At 43.1% G+C, this 21,883-nt stretch overlaps 1 pseudogene; it reads right to left on the reverse strand.

Annotated features, from left to right (window-relative positions):
• The window catches only part of LOC100612204 (asparagine synthetase [glutamine-hydrolyzing]-like), a 58,269-nt pseudogene extending 36,386 nt beyond the window's left edge, over nt 1-21,883 (reverse strand).

The raw sequence follows: 21,883 nt of genomic DNA on the forward strand, positions 1-21,883 counted from the left end.
CCCAGGAGGCGGAGGTTGCCATGAGCTGAGATCACGCCATCGCACTCCAGCCTGGCCACAAGAGTGAAACTCCGTCTCAAAAAAATAAATAATATAAATAAATAAATAAATAACAGTATAGTCATACATTGATCTGTTTTTTAGCAATGAAAATAAATGTGCCTTAGCTGTTCTCATTAGTTAGAATGATCTAAAAAATGTAATATTGAATGAAAAAAGTAAGTCACAGAAGAGTAAATAATATTCTGTTTGTATCAAATGTAAAACAGGCACATTTAAATTATACATTGTTAAGCTCAACATATATATGTCATAAATCCCTGAAGAAAATGATTGAACAATTATTATAAAATTCAGGATCGTAATTACCTCGGGTGGAATGATGACTGGGAAAAAGCATGATGTGGGGGAAGGGTGTCAAAGTATTGATAATGTTCTCTCTATAAGCTACATCCTCGGTACACAGGTGTTTGTTATTTTCTAAGCTGTGTGTTCATAATATACACTTTTTTATTTGTGTATAATTTTTTTCACATTGAAATGGTTAAATAGAAGACATTATTATTGTATGACTCTTGGTCCCTTTACCTTTATCAGGGATACATATGAATCATATTCTTGAAAAAGAGAGAGAGAGTAGACTTTTTTTAAAATAAAAACATTTTTATTTGGAAATGATTTCAAACTTACAGAAAAGTTGTAAGAATGATATCAGAAATACCTATTTACCTTTTTTTGTTTTTTGTTTTTTGAGATGGAGTCTCGCTCTGTGGCCCAGGCTGGAGTACAGTGGCATGATCTCGGCTCACTGCAAGCTCCACCTCCTGGGTTCACACCATTCTCCTGCCTCAGCCTCCGGAGTAGCTGGGACTACAGGCACTGGCCACCACACCCTGCTAATTTTTTGTATTTTTAGTAGAGATGGGGTTTCACCGTGTTAGCCAAGATGGTCTCAATTTCCTGACCTCGTGATCCGCTCGCCTTGGCCTCCCAAAGTGCTGGGATTACAGGCATGAGCCACCACACCCAGCCTTACCTATTTACCTTTTATCCAGATTTACTTACTGTTAACATTTTATTTCATTTGCTTATTGTTAGGGATTTATTCTTTCTCTGTCAACATATATATATATATTTCTAAACTATTGAAGAATAAACTACATACATCATGCCCCTTTGCCTCCAGATACTTCCTTGTATATTTCCTAAGAAAAAGGACATTCTGTTAGAAAGTCACAGTACAGTTATCAATGTCAGGAAATTTCCCATTGAAACGATACTTTTAAAAATAATCTACCATCCACATTCCAATTTGTCAACTGCCTAAATAATGTTCTTTATAGCATTTGTTTTGTCCTCCACTAGAGGTTGCAGTATCCATATCACATTTAGTTGTTATGTTTCTCTTTTCTTTTTTTTTTTTTTTTGGGACGGAGTTTCGCTCTTGTTGCTCAGGCTGGAGTGCAATGGCGCGATCTCAGCTCATGGCAACCTCCGCCTCCTGGGTTCAAGCTATTCTCCTGCCTCAGCCTCCCAAGTAGCTGGGATTACAGGCATGTGCTACCATGACCGGCTAATTTTGTATTTTTAGTAGAGGCGGGGTTTCTCCATGTTGGTCAGGCTGGTATCCAACTCCTGACCTCAGGTGATCCGCCCACCTCGGCCTCCCAAATTGCTGGGATTATAGGCCTGAGCCACTGTGCTTGGCCTAGTTGTTATGTTTCTTTAGTCTCTTGTCTGGAACAATTCCTGAGCTTTTCTTTGTCCTTTATGACAATGATATCTGATTCTTTTTTAACAAGAATGATTCTCGTTTTTAGTTTTCTCATGATAATATTCAGGTTATGTGTTCTTAATTAAAATGCTACATAAATGATATATTCTCAGAGTATCACATTTTTAGGTGCACCAATATGTCTATTTCTCATCATTGATATTCATTTTGATAATCTGACTAAGGTGTTGTGCAGCTTCTTCACTCTTAAGAGAGAGGAATTTTTTACAAGGCTTTCTTTGGCAAGAGCTGCTGATGGGCTTTGAAGCCTACTCTCCTCTAATGTAGAGAAGTAGACACTTTATTTCCCACTCATCTGAAGTTAAAAGAGAAAGGCTTCAATGAGACCAATTGGAAAGCTTAATATGTGTTCTCTTAATTTATTTATCAGGTCACAGTTCACTAATGTCTGATTCCTCCTCGGGACATTTTTTTTTTTTTTTTTTGAGGCAGAGTCTCGCTCTGTCGCCCAGGCTGGAGTGCAGTGGCGCGATCTCGGCTCACTGCAACCTCCGCCTCCTGGGTTTATGCCATTCTCCTGCCTCAGCCTGAGTAGCTGGGACTACAGGCGCCCGCCACCACGCCTGGCTAATTTTTTTTGTATTTTTAGTAGAGACAGGGTTTCACCGTGTTAGCCAGGATGGTCTCGATCTCCTGACCTCGTGATCCGCCCACCTCAGCTTCCCAAAGTGCTGGGATTACAAGCGTGAGCCACCGCGCCCGGCCGCTGGAGTGCAGTGTTGTGATCTCGGCTCACTGCAAGCTCCGCCTCCCGGGTTCATGCCGTTCTCCTGCCTCAGCCTCCGAGTAGCTGGGACTACAGGCGCCCGCCACCATGCCTGGCTAATTTTTTGTATTTTTTTAGTAGAGACGGGGTTTCACCATGTTAGCCAGGATGGAGGAAATCTTGACATTAAGAGAAGGGCTGTAATCCCAGCACTTTGGGAGGCCAAGGTGGGTGGATCATGAGGTCAGGAGTTCGAGACCAGCCTGGCCAACATGGTGAAACCTCGTCTCTACTAAAAATACAAAAGTTAGCCAGGTGTGGTAGCGGCTGCTTGTAATCCCAGCTACTCGGGAGGCTGAGGCAGGATAATGACTTGAACCCAGGAGGCAGAGGTTGCAGTGAGCTGAGGTCACTCCAGCCTGGGCGACAGAGCAAGACTCTGTCTTAAAAAAAAGAGAGAGAAGGGCTGCCTTGCAGCTTGGAGGTGGAACAGAGGAGAGTTACTAGTAGATTGGAATTAGCCTGTTATTCCAGAGTTTGTTAGGCAACGAGTGCTTAAGTGTTTCCCATGAACCAGATGTCATGGGAATTCTTACTTAATTAAAAGTCCCATAGTTGGTTTGAATCACAAACATAGTCTCAATTTCATTTTAAATAAAAATGTCACCTAGGCTGGAGTGCAACATCTGTCCCATGAAAAGACAGCCTGTTTTGGGCCATTTCATAATCTGACTCAAAGGCCACTGAAAGGGTGAACAGGCCTAGCAGGGGAGAAGCTGGCAGAAACTCACTGAATTCCTAGTGGTTAGGAATGAATAAGGTCCTTGAAATAGAGTGCATTTTTTTCTGTTCAAGGGAACTGCAGGTGAGAGTCTGACGATGATTTGTGGGAGACATCTCCTAAGAACCTATAAAGCAGCGGTCCCCAACCTTTTTGGAGACGATTTTTCCATGGATGGGGTGGGTGAGGGGTGGGGGGATGATTTCAGGATGAAACTGTTCCACCTCAGATCGTCAGGCATTAGATTCTCATAGGTAGCACACAACCTAGATCACTCATATGCGTAGGTCACAATAGTGTTTGCGCTCCTATGAGAATCTAATGCTGCTGCTGATCTGACAGAAGGTGAAGCTCAGGAGGTAATGCTCTCCTGCCTTCTGCTCACCTCCTGCTGTGTGGCCTGGTTCCTAACGGGCCACTGACAGACAGCAGTCTGCCACCCGGGGGTTGGGGACCTCTGCTATAAAGGACTCCAAAAGACAAAGAGTCAGCTTTCAATTTCTGCAAGCCCAGAAAGCATGAAACCATCTCATGACCTTATGGGTAGAATAAGAACATTGCTGTCCTCCTCTGTGTGGAGAAGGCCAGGTCAGAAAGAGAGGTTAGTAAAATCACAGTAGGCAGGGTAGCAGCTTGAGGGGAGAAAGGACCGTGTTCCTTTCTGGCACTAACGGGCTTACCCCACTGCAGACCCCATCCGTGGGAGAGGACAAGATCTACCTTCAATTAACTTTGCAGCGCATTATTTTATGGGATCAAACATTTTTATTTAAAATGAAATTCAGACTACGTTTGTGAATCAAACTAACTACGAGACTTTTAATCACGTAAGAATGATCTGAAAAGTCATGTCACTCCTTGAGTATTCATTGAGGGGCAGAGTAAAAACATATCTGGATAAATTGTATTTATTTACTTGTTTGAAGAATTTATTCATAGTGCATTACATGACCCAAAATAAAAATGATATGAAAAGTATGCATTATGAGAAATCTCCTCACATCTGTATCCATCCACCCAATTGTACTTCTCCTCTTACAGGTAAACCTTACATGTTTATTGTTTGTTTTTCTAATATTTCTTTAGGCAAATACAAGGAAATATGAATATATAGTTTTTTTGTTTTTTTTTTTTAGACAGAGTTTCACTCTTGTTGCCCAGGCTGGAGTGCAGTGGTGTGATCTTGGCATACTGCAACCTCTGCCTTCCGGGTTCAAATGATTCTCCTGCCTCAGCCTCACAAAAAGCTGGGATTACAGGCATATGCCACTACGCTTGGCTAATTTTGTATTTTTAGTAGAGACAGGGTTTCACCATGTTAGCCAGGCTGGTCTTGAACTCCTGACCTCAGGTGATCTACCCGCCTTGGCCTCCCAAAGTCCTGGAATTACAGGCGTGAGCCACCAGGCCCGGCCTGTAGTCTTATGTATCTGTTTCTAACACAAGAGGTAGAATACTGTTTAGAACTTTGCTTTTTTTTTTTTGGCTGGGTGCAGTGGCTCACACCTGTAATCCCAGCACTTTGGGAGGTGGAGGTGGGTGGACCACCTGAGGTGAAGAGTTTGAGACCAGTCTGGCCAGCATGGTGAAACCCTGTCTCTACTAAAAGATACGAAAATTAGCCATGCATGGTGGTGCATGCCTGTAATCCCAGCTACTCGGGAGGCTGAGGCAGGAGAATCACTTGAACCTGAGAGACGGAGGTCACAGTAAGCAGAGATCGTGCCCACTGCACTCCAGCCTGGGTGACAGAGTGAGATTCTGTCTCAAAAAAAAGAAAAAGAAATTTGCTTTTTTAAATTGTGGCAAAATATATATAACATTAAATTTACCATTTTGTCCTAGATGTGGAATTTCTGGATGATACGGTAATTATATTCTATTTACCTTTTTGAGGAACTTCTAAGCTGTTTTCTTACAGTGGCTGCACCATTTTATACTCCTACCAACAATGCATGAGGGTTCCAATTTCTTCATATTCTTGCCAAAACTATTTTTTTTTTTTTTTTTTTTTTTTTTTTGAGATAGGATTTTGCTCTGTCACTTAGGCTGGAGTGCAATGGCTTGATCTTGGCTCACTGCAACCTCTGCCCCCTGGGCTCAAATGACCCTCCCGTGTGTCTCCTAAGTGGCTGGGACTATAGGTGATACCCACTGTGCCCAGCTAATTTTTGTATTTTTTGTAGAGACAGGGTTTTGCCATGTTGCCAAGGCTGGTCTCAAACTCCTAGACTCAAGCAGTCCTCCCACCTTGGCCTCCCAGAGTGCTGGTATTACAGGCATGAGCCACCATGTGCAGCCTGGCATTTTTTTTTTCCGTTCACCCCCCCATGTAATTTGATTACCACAAATATACTGTGTATCCGTTTTTTTGGTTTTGTTTTTTGTTTTGAGACAGAGTTTTGCTGTTGCTGTCCAGGCTGGAGTGCAATGGTGTGATCTTGGCTCACCACAACCTCCGCCTCCCGGGTTTAAGCGATTCTCCTGCTTCAGCCTCCTGAGTAGCTGGGATTACAGGCATGTGCCACCACAGCCAGCTAATTTTGTATTTTTTATTAGAGATGGGGTTTCTCCATGTTGGTCAGGCTGGTCTCGAACTCCCGACCTCAGGTGATCCTCCTGCCTCAGTCTCCCAAAGTGTTGGGATTACAGGCATGAGCCACCCTGCCCGGCCTACTGTGTATCTGTTTATGTATTATATTTTTATTTGTGGTTTATACATAAAAAGAGTAAATGCTTTTTATACATAAAAAAACTTAGGCCAGGTGCAGTGGCTCATGCCTATAATCCCAACACTTTGGGAGGCTGAAGCGGGTGGATCACCTGAGGTCAGGAGTTTGAGACTAGCCTGGCCAACATGGTAAAACCCCGTCTCTACTAAAAATACAAAAAATTAACTGGGCCTAGTGTTGCACGCCTGTAATCCCAGCTACTCCACAGGCTGAGGCAGGAGAATCGCTTAAACCCGGGAAACAGAGGTTGCAGTGAACCAAGATCGTGCCACTGTGTTCCTGTCTGGGCGACACAGCAGAACTCAGTCTCAAAAAAAAAAAAAAAAAAAAAAACCTTTATACACTTTTTGCTCCCCAAGAATCAATTATTGCCCCTGTTGAGAATGCATACTCTAAAGATTGCAAGTGTAAATTATTAGCAACAAAGTATTTGCTATAGTTGCTGACAAGTGAGTACATGGGACTGGGAAAAGGGACCTAAGGAGATCTAAGTGGGGCACCAACAGTTTGGCCACACAATCAATTTAAGTATGATGTGTAGTTCTTTTTTTTTTTTTTTTTTTTTGAGACAGAGTCTCACTCTGTTGCCCAGGCTGGAGTACAGTGGCATGATCTTGGCTCACTGCAACCTCTACCTCCTGGGTTATAGCTGTTCTCCTGCCTCAGCCTCCTGAGTAGAGTAGCTGGGATTGTAGGCACACACCACCACGCCTGACTAATTTTTGTATTTTTTTAGTAGAGACAGGGTTTCGCCATGTTGACCAAGCTGGTCTCAAACTCCTGACCGCAGTTGATCCGCCCACCTCGGCCTCCCAAGGTGCCGGGATTACAGGCATGAGCCACCATGCCCGGCCTGTTGGGTAGTCTTTACAATTGTTCTGTGGGAGGTTAGTCCAATCCAAGCTATTTGATCATGGTCAGAAACAGAAGACCCCCGTTTCTCTTTATTTCTAATAGTAGAATGAAAGATACTTGTGTTAGGTCATTCTTGCATTGCTATGAAGAAATACTGGGACTGGGTAATTTATAAAGAAAAGGGGTTTAATTGGCTCATGGTCTGCAGGCTGTACAGGAAGCATGGTTCCAGCCTTTGCTTGGCTTCTGGGGAGGTCTCAGGAAACTTTCACTCATGGAGGAAGGTGAAGTGGGAGCAGACATGTCACATGACCAGAGCAGAAGCAAGGGGAGGCAGGGAGGTGCCACACACTTTTAAATGACCAGATCACAATAACTCACTCACTATCACAAAGACAGCACCAAGCCACGAGGAATCCTCTCCCATGATCCAAACACCTCCCACCAGGCCCCACCTCCAGCATTGGGGATTACAATTCAACATGAGATTCGGGTGGGGATGAATATCCAAACTACTTCAGTATCTCGTAAGTATTAATAAGCAGTTGAGGGAGATATAATATTTCCTTTGACCCTGAACTCTTATAATATCTAAAATTATCATGGATAATAAACTTCTTTTAATCTCTTAAGGGAACCTGAGTTAGAAGGGAAAATATCTATTTATTTGCTTATTCTAAGGGGAACACCAGTTGAAATATTAGAAGAGTAAAGTGTGGGCCTGAGGGATGAGTGGAAAGTGTCTTAACATCACTGCCTTTCTAAAGCTTTATCACTGAGACCTGTAATTATAATGGTTAATGGTTCTAATTCCAGCCAGGCACGGTGGCTCACACCTGTAATCCCAGCACTTTGGGAGGTGGGCAGATCACCTGAGGTCAGGAATTCGAGACCAGCCTGGCCAACGTGGCGAAACCCCATCTCTACTAAAAAGACAAAAATTAGCTGGGCGTGGTGGCATGTGCCTCTAATCCCAGCTACTTGGGAGGCTAAGGCAGGAGATTCACTTGAACCTGGAAAGTGGAGGTTGCAGTGAGCCAGGATCGCACCATTGCACTCCAGCCTGGGCAAGAACAGTGAAACTCCATCTCAAAAAAAAAAAGTTATAATTTCACTCTTTACCAGATGTGTGATGCAGACAAGGTAGTGAATTTGAGGTAGAGTCAAGGAAGGTCACACAATGGATTTTGTTTTTATATTAAATAGAGGATTGCATCCCGTTAGAAAGTGGTTCAGATTGGTGTGTCTTATCCAGCTTTTATATTGTATTGGTGACAGAGTATGTATATCGTTACCGAAAAAAAACGCAAATTCTGTAAAATATTCAAAGAGGATTATTCTGAGCCAATACAAATGACCATGGCCTGGGGAATGGTCTCCAGAAGTCCTGTTGATAGAGGCAGGAGGCAGCCAAAGGCCTGGGCAGATAAGGAAGGGACCCAGAGAATCTCTGACATGCCCCACAAGTGTTTTTTTGTTTGTTTTGTTTTGTTTTTTTGAGATAGGGTCTCTATCACCCAGGCTGGAGTGCAGTGCATGATGTCGGCTCACTGCAACCTCCGCCTACCAGGTTCAAGCAATCCTCCTGCCTCAGCCTCCCCAGTAGCTGAGACAACAGGCACATGCGCCGCAACCGGCTAATTTTTGTATTTTTTGATAGAGATGAGTTTTCACCATGTTGCCCAGGGTGGTCTCAAACTCCTGGCCTCAAGTGATCCGCCCACCTCAGCCTCCCAAAATGCTGGGATTACAGGTGTGAACCACTGTGCCTGCCCCCCCCCCCCCCCGCCCCCGCAAGTGTTTACACCATATGTTTCCTGTAAATAAGGGAACCTGCACAGGGCGCTTGTTTGGGCATGCCCGCAGCCTACTGGAGGCCCACATGCACTGGGGGAATGGGGTGGAGCCACCAGGAATTCACACCTTCTGCAGGGGAGGAGCCTGGCCTCTTCAGCTCCTGTGTGGTAGTCATGGTATTCAATTTGTGAGGTGGAAACCTGCTTGCAAGACCCCCGCTCTTTGCTGAGAGTTTTCCTTTCGTTTAATAAATTCCACCCTCCTCACCCTTCCATGTGTCTGTGTACCTAATTCTCCCTGATCATAAGACAAGATCCTGGATTAGCCGAGCTAAGGAGCAAAAAATCCTGCACCACTGAGAAAGTGCACCCAAAGTGGTTGGGTTACAATTTAGTTTTATACATTTTAGGGAGAAAGAAGTTACAGGCAAAGACATAAATCAATATATGTAAGGGTATACATTAATTTGGCCCATAATGGCAGGACATCTCAAAGTGGGGGGTTGGGGATGATGGGGGTTGGAAGAAAGGGTTCAGGGGACCTTAGAAGTCACAGGTGGATTCAAAGATTATCTAACTGGCGGTTGGTAGAAAGAATTAAGCTTTGTCTAAAGGCTTGAAGTCAGTAGAAAGAAATGCTTGAGTTAAGATAAAGCGGCTTGTGGAAGCCAATGTTTTTATTTAGATGAAGCCTCCAGGCTCTTCCTTTGGCGAGAATAAATGGTAAATGTTTCTTTTCACACCTTAAAAGGTGTCAGACTCTAATCTCTCCTAGATCTGGGAAAGCCCTGGCTACATTAACGGAGATTCTCTACAGATGCAAATTTCCCCCATGAAAGATGACTTTGCAGGGCCATTTCAAAATATGTCAAATAAATCTATTTTGAGGTAAAATATTTTTATTTTCTTCAGGATCTGCTATCTGTCATGTGATGCTATACCAGAGTCAGGTTGAAATTTGGTATCTTATTGCCACAAAGAGTCTGTTCTGTCTTATGATCTCTGTTTCAATGTTAATGCTGGTCAGTTGTACCTCACCTCCAAAAGGGAGAGGGGATAACGAGGTGTTTTGGACCCCCCTTCCCATCATGGCCAGAAATTCAGTTTTTCAGGTTTCTCTGGGGTCCCATTGGCCCATAGGAGCTCCATTCAGTAGGTTGGGGAAGGTTAGGATTTTCTTTTTGGTTTATAGTTTCTTTTACAACAGGGCAAAGCAGAGTGTGTTTATCAGAGATTTGAAGTGATTTCAAATCAGAGATTTGAAGTGATTTCAAATGAGAGATTTGAAGCTGAGATTGCTCCTTGATGCCTTGAAAAACAAAATTACATATGTTGTATGATATGTGTATGTATGTATTATTTAGTCAACCTAAGAATTTAGTCAAATATAGTAAGTCAAACTGCCATATTGTTACTTACATACAAGAGTAGCCTTGTGGACTTACTATTGCTTGGGGCATTTCAATGTTTATTAGCCTCTCTGTGTGTATATATGGGTATATATCAATCCGTTTTACTACCTGTCAGATACTTTGGTGAAATATTGATCCATTCAAAAGAGGTAGGGCCGGGCGCAGTGGCTCACGCCTGTAATCCTAGCACTTTGGGAGGCCGAGGCAGGTGGATCACGAGGTCAGGAGATCGAGACCATCCTGACCAACATGGAGAAACCCCGTCTCTATTAAAAATACAAAAAAAATTAGCCAGGCATGGTGGCGCATGCCTGTAATCCCAGCTACTCAGGAGGCTGAGGCAGGATAATTGCTTGAACCTGGGAGGCGGAGGTTGCAGTGAGTCGAGATCGCGCCATGGCACTCCAGCCTGGGCAACAAGAGCAAAACTCCGTCTCAACAAAACAAAACAAAACAAAACAAAACAAAACAAACAAAAACACACACAAAAGGCTGAGGTAGACCAGGCACAGTGGCTCATGCCCATAATCCTAGCAATTTAGGAGGCTGAGGCAGGTGGATCGCTGGAGCCCAGGAGTTTGAGACCAGCCTGGGCAACAAAGTGAGACTTCATCTCTACAAATACACAAAAATTAGCCGGGTTTGGTGGCACGCGCCTGTAGTTCCAGCTACTAGGGAGGCTGAGGCAGGAGGATTGTTAGAACCCAGGAGGTGGAGGTTGCAGTGAGCCGAAATTATGCTACTGCACTCCAGCCTGGGCGACACAGTGAGACCCTGTCTCAAAAAAAAAAAAAAAAAGGAGAATTAGGTACTGACTGAGTTTGCTTTCTGGGTTTTAGGTATTTGTTTCCTTGTTTCTATTAACAGAGTTGAGCATAGTATTATTAGTAGAGCTGTCTTCCTAAAATATCCGCTTACATTTGGTGTAGGAATAGCTATCATAGGATATGCAACCGTTTTTACTGTTTATTTACTTTTACTTTTTATTTTGCAAATCAAAACATCTTTAAAGTACAGGTTTTATACAAAAAAGGACTTAAATCATAAGTATACAGTTTGATGAATTTTTACAAAGTAAAGATACTTATATAACCAATACCTAGACCATAAAGAGTATTTCCCATGCAGCAGAAACCCCTTGACTCCTCTCAGTTGTTATTTCCCAAGGGTAACCATTATTCTGATTTCTTTTTTTTTTTTTTGAAAAGGAGTTTCACCCTTGTTGCCCAGGCTGGAGTGCGATGGCACGATTTCGGCTCACTGCAACCTCCACCTCCTGGGTTCAAGCGATCCTCCTGCTTCAGCCTCCCAAGTAGCTGGGATTACAGGCACCTGCCACCACGTGCAGCTAATTTTTGTATCTTTAGTCAAGATAGGGTTTAACCATGTTGGCCAGGATGGTCTCGAACTGCTGACCCCAGGTGATCCACCCACCTTGGCCTCCCAAAGTGCTGGGATTACAGGCATGAGCCACCACACCCAGCCACCATTATTCTGATTTCTAACATCATGGATTTGTTTTGCCTGTTTTAAACTTTATATAAATGGAATCATACTGTATGCTTGCTTTTTTGGTCCAGCTTCTTTTGTTTGGCTTAATATTTGTGAGATTCATTCCCTGTTGTGTATAGTTCATTCGTATTCCATGAAAAACTTCAAACATACACAAAAGCATACAGAACAGAATAGTGAACTTTCATTTCCTATCATCCAGCATCAACAATTGTCAACTCATGGTCAATCTTGGTCCAGTTAGCTGCCACCCACTGTCCTCAACTCCAGATTATTATGAAGCAAACCCCAGCCATGAAATAATGGTATCTATAAACATTTCAGTATATAACTCTGGAAGAGAAAGCCTTTATTTTTATTCTATTTTATTTTTTGTCTTCTGTACTATCTTTTATTAACATCATAGTCTTTGCATCAGGATACATAACAATGCTAGCAGGTTTTGTTTTAAAGCTTAGTATTAAATATTAAATATCTTTCCCAATTTTAATTTAAGAAATTAAAACTCAAGTTATTTGAAGCCTGGACACACTTCCATGATTAGCAGGGCTGTGTAAAAGTTGGTGGCTTTATTTTTCCTCCTGTATAGGCAGATCCAGGCGGCCCTAGAAAGTTAGGACCAGATTATATAATTGTATTTTTGTTTTTTGTTTTTGAGATGGAGTTTCAAGTTGCCCAGGCTGGAGTGCAATGGCGCGGTCCCAGCTCACAGCAACCTCTGCCACCTGGGTTCAGCGATTCTCCTGCCTCAGCCCTACCCCCCAACAACAGGCATGCACCACCATGCCCATATAATTGTTTTAAAGTGTGCTACAAGGCTGGGTGTGGAGTGGCCTGGTGGCTCACACCTGTAATCCCAGCACTGTGGGAGGCCAAAGTGGGTGGATCACTTGAGGTCAGGAGTTCAAGATCAGCCTGGCCAACATGGCGAAACCCTGTCTCTACTAAAAATATAAAAATTAGCCAGGTGTTGTGGCGCGCGCCTCTGTGAGTCAGAAGGATTGCTTGAGCACAGGAGGCCGAGGTTGCAGTGAGCTGAGGTTGTGCCAGTGCACTTTAGCCTGGGAAACAGAGTGAGAATCCATCTCAAAAAAAAAAGTGCTACAAAAATGGATGGCCTGGCCAGGCATGGTGGCTCAGGCTGGGCGCAGTGCCTCACGCCTGTAATCCCAGCACTTTGGGAGGCTGAGGCGGGCGGATCACTTGAGGTCAGGAGTTCGAGACCAGCCTGGCCAACATGGTGAAACACTGTCTTTACTAAAAATACAAAAATTAGCCTGGTGTCGTGGCAGCAGGTGCCTGTAATCCCAGCTACTCGGGAGGCTGAGGCAGGAAAGTCGCTTGAACCCCGGAAATGGAGGTTGCAGTGAGTCAAGATTATGCCACTGCACTCTAGCCTGGATGACAGAGCGAGACCCCATCTCAAAAAAAAAAAAAAAAAAATTGATGGCCTGTTATAAGCCAGGATACAAAGTAAGGATGTGGGTAAGGGAGGGATCGTTTTCTTCCAGTAAAAAGACAGAATTTTGAGCCTGGTGTGGTGGCTCATGCCTGAAATCCCAGCACTTTGGGAGGCAGAGGCGGGCAGATCACGAGGTCAGGAGTTCAAGACCAGCCTGACCAACATGGTGAAACCCCATCTCTACTAATAATACAAAAATTAGACCGGGCGCAGTGGCTCACGCCTGTAATCCCAGCCCTTTGGGAGGCCGAGACAGGCGGATCAACTAAGGTCAGGAGTCCCAACACCAGACTAGCCAACATGATGAAACCCCGTCTCTACTAAAAATACAAAAAGTTAGCCGGGCGTGATGACAGGTGCCTGTACTCTCAGCTACTCAGGAGGCTGAGGCAAGAGAATCACTTGAACCCAGGAGGCAGAGGTTGCAGTGGGCTGAGATCACACCATTGCATGCCAGCCTGGGCAACAAGAGCAAAACTCTGTCTCAAAAAAAAAAAAAGAGGCCGGGAGCGGTGGCTCACACCTGTAATCCCAGAACTTTGGGAGGCCAAGGCTGGCGGATCACAAGGTCAGGAGATCGAGACCATCCTGGCTAACACAGTGAAACCCCGTCTCTACTAAAAATACAAAAAATTAGCCAGGTGTGGTGGCAGGCACCTGTAGTCCCAGCTACTTGGGAGGCTGAGGCAGGAGAATGGCGTGAACCCTGGAGGTGGAGCTTGCAGTGAGCCGAGATCACGCCACTGCACTCCAGCCTGGGCGACAGAACGAGACTCCATCTCAAAAAAAAAAAAAAAAATGAAAATGTATGTGGAGGCTAAAGGAAGATAACGATTTTTTTAATAAGGTCTGTTTGTACAGGATTCTCTCAGTCTCAACCTCCCAGACGATAAGAATGTTTCTTTTCTCCTGTTACAGGAAGAGCAGCTCTCACATGGTAATTTCATCTCTTGTTTTTAAGAAAAAGAAGGGAGATCAGGCCAGGCGTGGTGGCTCACGCCTATAATCCCAGCACCCCAGCACTTTGGGAGGCCAAGGCAGGTGGATCACTTGAGGTCAGGAGTTTGAGATCAGCCTGGCCAACATTGTGAAACCCCATCTCTATTAAAAATACAAAAAATGAGCCGGGTGTTGTGGTGCACACCTGTAATCCTAGCTACTTGGGAGGCTGAGGCAGGAGAATTGCTTGAGCCTGGGAGGTGGAGGTTGCAGTGAGCCAAGATTGTGACACTGCACTCCATCTTAGGTGACAGAGCGAGACTCCATCTCAAAAAAAAAAAAAAAAAAAAGAGATCAGAATGTCCTTGTATCTGCTGTTTGTTGAGTGTTTTTAACTCAAAACAGTCAACATGCCAGCATGGCATATTTTGCAGTGGCATAATCTGAACTCCTTCAGGTGCCAGGAGTACTTATAGCTACTGAGGTATTTTTGTTTCTAGACACTTTAGGTGGACAGAGAAAAGAAATTTTTTTTTGTTTTAATAAAATATATTACAAGTTCATGTTGGTATTATGGTAGTTTTTTTTGTTTTGTTTTTTAAGAAAATTCTGGCAAGGTGGCTCATGCCTGTAATCCCAGCACTTTGGGAGGCCAAGGCAGGTAGATCACCTGAGGTCGGGAGTTAGAGACCAACCTGACCAACATGGAGAAACCGTGTCTCTACTAAAAATACAAAAAATTAGCCGGGCATGGTGGTGCATGCCTGTAATCCCAGCTACTCGGGAGGCTGAGGCAGGAGAATCTCTTGAACCCAGGAGCGGGAGGTTGCAGTGAGCTGAGATCAAGCCATTGCACTCCAGCCTGGGGAACAAGAGCGAAACTCTGTCTCAAAAAAAAAAGAAAATAATTCTCCGTCTCCATCATCTCCCTGAAAAAAGTATACCATCCCTTCCTATTGACATTAGGCTTTGCCATGAGACTTTTTCATGTCATTTATGACAACCATTGACTTGGGGCTTGAACATGTGACTTGCTTTGGCCAATGGTGTATTAGCACATATGACTGAAAAGGTTGGTAATGTGCTCGTGCATATGGGCTTGCCCTCTTCTACCTCTGCCATTGCCATGAGAAGAACAGGCCACAAGTAGCCTATTGCTTTCAGAATAATGAAAGATACATCTTGTAGACCTGAACCAAACCTGCAATCTGGAGCTAAGCCCAGCTGAGCCCAGCCTAAATTGTTCAAATGCCAGTCAACCTGTAGAATGTAGCTTAAGGCAGAGGCACAGATATGTGAATGAGAAATAAATGCTTAGGGTTGTGAGTCACTGATGTTTAGAGTGGTTTGTTATGCAGCATAATTAGGTATATAGTGGACTAATACAAATATTTACAAGCTAAATTCAAGATTATAGGAATAATAGAATTGATATCTCACAAAATTATTCATTTGCATTCCAAAATGTGCACAGTAGTCTCAGAATAATAATACCAATACTGCTGCTAATAATATGATTATTGAAATCAGCCTAAGCTTTTATTTTTTGCAATTTTTAATCTTTAGGATGTTTCCCTTTATTGATGTACAGTGAAAATTTTCTGTTACGAAGTCATTTGGAATGGTTTTTATGTGTGGTCATGCCACAACTGGATATGCATTAAATACTATTTGTTTGATTTTATTTTGGGGAATTTCCCCTTAAAATTCCATTTTACTTAATGATTATATAAAATCTGTACTTGCTTCCAAAGTCAACTCTCTGAAACAAGTTATTTCAATGAAGTCTACCTTCTATTCTAGCCACTCTCACCTTATTCTTTCCCTCTCCCATAATTAACTACTTAAAAATATTTTATGACTTATTATTTGTTTTAATTGTACCTGGATTTTAATTTATAGAGGTGACTGAGTGATGATGCAGACAGGACAATGCCATTGAAAGAAGCCTTTTTTTTTTGAGACAGAGTCTCGAACTCCAGCCTAGAGTGCAGTGGCGCAGTCTCGGCTCACTGCAACCTGTGCCTCCCGGGTTCAAGTGATTCTCCTGCCTCAGCCCCCCGAATAGCTGGGACCAAGGCACGTGCCACCAGGCCCAGCTAATTTTTGTTTTTAGTAGAGACGGGGCTTCACCATGTTGGCCAGGATGGTCTTGATATCCTGACCTTTTTTTTTTTTTTTTTTTTTGAGATGGAGTCTCGCTCTGCAGCCCAGGCTGGAGTGCAGTGGCGTGATCTCGGCTCACTGCAACCTCCACCTTCCGGGTTCAAGAGATTCTCCTGCCTTAGCTTCCCAAGTAGCTAGGACTACAGGCGTGTGCTACCACGCCTGGCTAATTTTTTATATTTTTAGTAGAGACAGGGTTTCACCATGTTAGCTAAGATGGTCTTGATCTCCTGACCTCGTGATCACCCCACCTCAGCCTCCCAAAGTGCTGGGATTACAGGCATGAGCCACCGTGCCCTGCAAGAAGTCTTATTACTTACAGTTCCTGAAGAGAAGGGGTCACATCATGACACACAGGGCCATAGAGTGAAGTATCAGGATTGGTCAGGAGGCAGAAGGAGCAAAGGACAGAAGCGTGGCCCAAAGCCTTTATTGTCATTTCTATGGAAAGGAAGGGATGAGGCAGGACACAGGCAAATTTGAGCAAATTTAGGATTATATAGCTTAAAATCATTTCAGTTGGCTCAGGGTTATAGAGGTGGCCTCTGATCGTCTGGCACCTGGCCCTGGGGTGATTTAGAGCAGGGGAAATGTTCACTTGGTGTCTGAGAGTAAGCTAAAGTGGTTGCAAATATGTGCTTTGGTTGGTTGGTTTGCATAAGAAAGGTGAGTCTGCAGGGCAGGTGGCTCTAGCCGGTAATCCCAGCAATTTGGGAGGCCGAGGTGGATGGATCACCTGAGGTCAGGGGTTTGAGCCCAGCCTGACCAACATAGTGAAACCCCATCTCTACTAAAAATACAAAATTAACTGGCCTGTAATCCCAGCTACTTAGGAGGCTCAGGCAGGAGAAATTGTTTGAATCTAGGAGGCGGAAGTTGCAATGAGCCGAGGTCGTGCCACTGCACTCTTAGGCAACAAGGGTGAACTCTGTCAGAAAGAAAGATAAAGAGAGAGGGAGAGAGAAAAGAGAAAGAGAGCAAGAGAGAGATAAAGGAAAGAAAAAGGAAGGAAAAAGGAAGGGAGGGAGGAAGGAAGGAAGGGAGGAAGAAAGGGAGGAAGGGAGGAAGGGAGGAAGGGAGGGAGGGAGGAAGGGAGGGAGGGAGGGAGGAAGGGGGGGAGGGAGGGAGGAAGGGAGGGAGGGAGGAAGGAAGGAAGGGAGGAAGGAAGGAAGGGAGGAAGGAAGGGAGGGAGTTTACAGGGGAGCCATTTGCTACCTCTAGGAATTAACTAGCCCTGGGAGAGGTAGTCTCTCCCTGGCCAGCAAGGCCCTCAGGATGTCAAGGCATCACAAAATAAAGAAAATTAAAAACATGATTCAGCAGTTTCCAGATAGCTGAGCACAGGGAAGTTCCTGGAAGGTGGTGCACACTGGAGAGGGCATGGAAGCCCCACGTCCCTTCCCACCTACCTTGCTCTATACGTCTCTTCATCTGTATCCTTTGTAATATCCTTCAAGATAAACTTCTAAATACAAACACTGACAAAAATGCTCTCCGATCACAATTGGAATATAAAAGGACAGGTGCGGTGGCTCACGCCTGTAATCCCAGCACTTTGGGAGGCCGAGGCGGGTAGATCACCTGAGGTCAGGAGTTCAAGACCAGCCTGGCCAACATGGTAAAACCACGTCTCTACTGAAAATACAAAAAGTATCTGAGTGTGGTGGCAGATGCCTGTAATCCCAGCTACTCGGGAGGCTGAGGCAGGAGAATTGCTTGAATCCAGGAGGCGGAAGTTGCAGTGAGCCATTGCATTCCAGCCTGGGGACAAGAGTGAGACTTCATCTCAAAAAAAAAAAAAAAAAAAAAAAGAATTGGAATATAAAAATTTAAGCTATAAATATGGTCTTCACTCCTTATTCCAGGAATCTACTTGTTCTGAAAGCTGGACTGGCTTGAATAAGGCTTTATGGCAATTTCTTGGAGGACCTATCAAGATTCCTATAAAAATTCACTCAAAACTGACCAAAACAAGATGTTCGATAAAGGGATCTCATGGTTAAAAAAATAAAATTAAATCAAGCCAAAACAACAACAGTAAAACATGATTCATTCATCCTTCTATGGAGATTACTTCATGATAATAAATGGTGATCGTTGTAATTTCTTTCTTTCTCTCTCTTTCTCTCTTTTCTTTTCATTTCTTTCTCCTTCCTTCCTTTCTCTCTTTCTCTCTTCCTTTCTCTTTCTGTCTTTTTTGACGTGGGGTTGGTCTGGCTGTGTTGTACAGGATGGAGTACATTGTCTTTTCACAGGCACGATCATGGCACAGCACAGTCTCCAATTCCTGGCTGGGTCTACAGGCCCATACCACCATCCCTGGCTTAATTTCTGCTTACAGTGGCACAGTACGCCAACATGTGGCTTTATAATTATACAACCAGTTCCTTACTAAGGACATTTGTATTGTTTCTGTGTATTTCCATACTTTTCTGATACAAACATCCTGCAATAAATAACTGTGAGCATGTCTTTCTTTTTTAGGTGGGCTAATTTCTTTATTTATTTTTGCTTTTAATCAATGCTTTATTTTTTAAAAAAATTTTTTGTTTCTATAGGTTTTTGGGGAGCAGGTGGTGTTTGGGTACATGAGTACGTTCTTTAGTGGTGATTTGTGAGATTTTGGTGCACCCATCACTTGAGCAGTATCTACAGAACCCAATTTGTAGTCTTTTATCCCTCATCCCCCTCCCAACTTTCCCCGAGTCTTCAAAGTTTATTGTATTATTCTTTTGCCTTTGCATCCTCATAGCTTAGCTCCCACTTATGAGTGAGAACATACGATGTTTGGTTTTCCAATCCTGAGTTACTTTACTTAAAATCATAGTCCTCAATCCCAACCAAGTTGCTGTGAATGCCATTAATTCATTCCTTTTTATGGCTGAGTAGTATTCCATCATATATATATATATATATATATATATATATATATATATATATATATGATGTGATATATATATCACAGTTTCTTTTCTTTCTTTGAGATGGAGTTTCTCTCTTGTTGCCCAGGCTGGAGTGCAATGGTGTAATCTCGGCTCACTGCGCCTCCGCCTCCTGGGTTAAAGCGATTCTCCTGCCTCAGCCTCCTGAGTAGTTGGGATTATAGGCATGCGCCACCATGCCTGGCTAATTTTTTGTATTTTTAGTAGAGATAGGGTTTCTTAATATTGGTCAGTCTGGTCTCAAACTCCCAACTTCAGGTGATCCACCCGCCTTGGCCTCCCAAAGTGTTGGCATTACAGGTGTGAGCCACTGCACCCGGCCACATATCACAGTTTCTTTATCCACTTGTTGATTGATGGGTATTTGGTCTGGTTCCACATTTTTGCAATTGTGAATTGTGCTGCTATAAACGTGTGTGCAAGTATCTTTTTCATGTAATGACTTCTTTTCCTCAGTAATGGGATTGCTGGATCAAATGATAATTCTACTTTTAGTTCTTTAAGGAATCTCTACACTGTTTTCCATAGTGGTCGTACTAGTTTACATTCCCACCAGCAGTGTAGAAGTGTTCCCTTTTCACTACATCCATGCCAACATCTATTATTTTATGATTTTTTGATTATGGCCATTCTTGTGGGAATAAGGTGGTATCACATTGTGGTGTTGATTTGCATTTCCCTGATCATTAGTGATGTTGAGCGTTTTTTCCTGTTTGTTGGCCATTTGTATATCCTCTTTTGAGAATTGTCTATTCATGTCCTTAGCCCACTTTTTGATGGGATTGTTTGTCTTTTTCTTGCTAATTTGTTTGAGTTCGTGTGGATTCTGGATATTATTCCTTTGTCGGATATATAGATTGTGAAGATTTTCTCCCACTCTATGGGTTGTCTGTTTACTTTGCAGATGGTTCCTTTTGCCGTGCAAAAGCTCTTTAGTTTAATTAAGTCCCACCTATTTTTCTTTGTTTTTACTGTATTTGCTTTTGGGTTATTGGTCATGAACTCCTTGCCGAAGCCAATGTCTAGAAGGGTTTTTCTGATGTTATCCTGTAGAATTTGTATAGTTTCACGTCTTACATTTAAGTCCTTGATCCATCTTGAGTTGATTTTTATATGAAGTGAGAGATGAGAATCCAGTTTCATTCTCCTATGTGTGGCTTGCCAATTCTCCCAGCACCATTTGTTGAATAGGGTGTCCCTTCTCCGCTTTGTGTTTTTGTTTGCTTTGTCGAAGGTGAGTTGGCTGTAAGTATTTGGGTTTATTTCTGGGTTCTCTATTCTGTTCCATTGGTCTATGTGCCTATATTTATACCAATACCATGCTGTTTTGGTGACTGTGGCATTATAGTATAGTTTGAAATCAGGTAATGTGATGCCTCCAGATTTGTTCTTTTTGCTTAGTCTTGCTTTAGCTATGCGAGCTCTTTTTTGGTTCACATGAATTTTAGGGTTGTTTTTTCCTAGTTCTATGAAGAATGATGGTGATATTTTGATGGGAATTGCATTGAATTTGTAGATTGCTGTAATAGCCTTATTTAGTTTTAAGAATACCGAAGGAAAATTTTTGTATTGCAGTTGCCATCATTATGTCATCAACCTGATGTTCAGTATATTTCTGTAAAACCCTAAAACAGAAATTCTTAACTAAGTTATCCCATCACTGAAGGCTTCTTTTGGCCAGAGAATTTCTTTAGGTATCAGGTATATACTCAAATATCTTTATCAGGAGATGTTTTCCTATCCCAGTCTTCAGAATTCTTATTTCTGGTGCCAGAGGCAATAAGAAGAAAACAGATGATCCAGGAATTAGACTCTCAGTTCAAGGTCACAGGCAGCAGCAGTTCAATCTGCACACACTACATAAAACAAAGAGTCCTTCAGAAGCCCCTGACTCTGCTCCTTGGCTTTTTCCTGAGGAGGAGTCTTGTAAAAATATATGTAACCCTGTGTAATTTCATCCGAACGTTCTCTAGAGAAGATCACTATGATATCTGTGTTCTTCCAAATATACTGGGAAATTACATACCTACCTACTGAAGTGTGAGCTATTGTTATGTCTTAAATTTCCAAGGAAAATATTATTTCATCCAGGACCTGAATGCCTTCCTCAGAGTGGTGTTCACTTTCAATATGATTTTCCACCTTTCTAGCAGCCAGTACATTGGGACTGATTTCATGCCAATCGCAAATGTCTAGAGAGTGTCTTACACTTGGGACTCTTTCAGCTGCATCAACAGAGTGGCAGCAACGAAGCTGGAATCCAAGCCTTCTCTCTGTCATCAGTCGTTTCTTAATAGCACTGTCAAAAGGAATCCAGAGGTTGCTCTTCACAGTTTCTATCTCAAAACTGTTTCTCCACACTGTTATAGAGGGCATGCAGAGGTTAATCTCTACAGTGATGACTCTCTAGGTAGGTGTTTCTGCCCAGGAATACTTTCTTATTGACAGTATTTAATAAAATAAATGCAAACACTCAGCCCAACATACACATTTTCTGCCCAGTCCCTCCTTTGTCATAAAGATGAAGGATTGTGTCACCTTCCACTCTGGCCTTGTAATCAAATTCAAAATGGTATTATACCTTCTTGTGGTTGTAAATTTCACCACTGCAACAGAGCCACAAATGAAGATATTTCCTCACTTGAATTGGCTGGATTCCAAACAGCTGGTCAACTACGACCAACTGGTGAAATCCAAAGCAGCAGCTGATGTATCCATTGACATTCTCAGGACGAAATACATCTGGACCCTTGTGTGTGATCTTCATAGCACTCGGATGCTGACC

The sequence above is a fragment of the Pan troglodytes genome, chromosome 14 (genome assembly GCF_028858775.2).
Source record: "Pan troglodytes isolate AG18354 chromosome 14, NHGRI_mPanTro3-v2.0_pri, whole genome shotgun sequence".
Lineage (NCBI taxonomy): Eukaryota > Metazoa > Chordata > Mammalia > Primates > Hominidae > Pan > Pan troglodytes.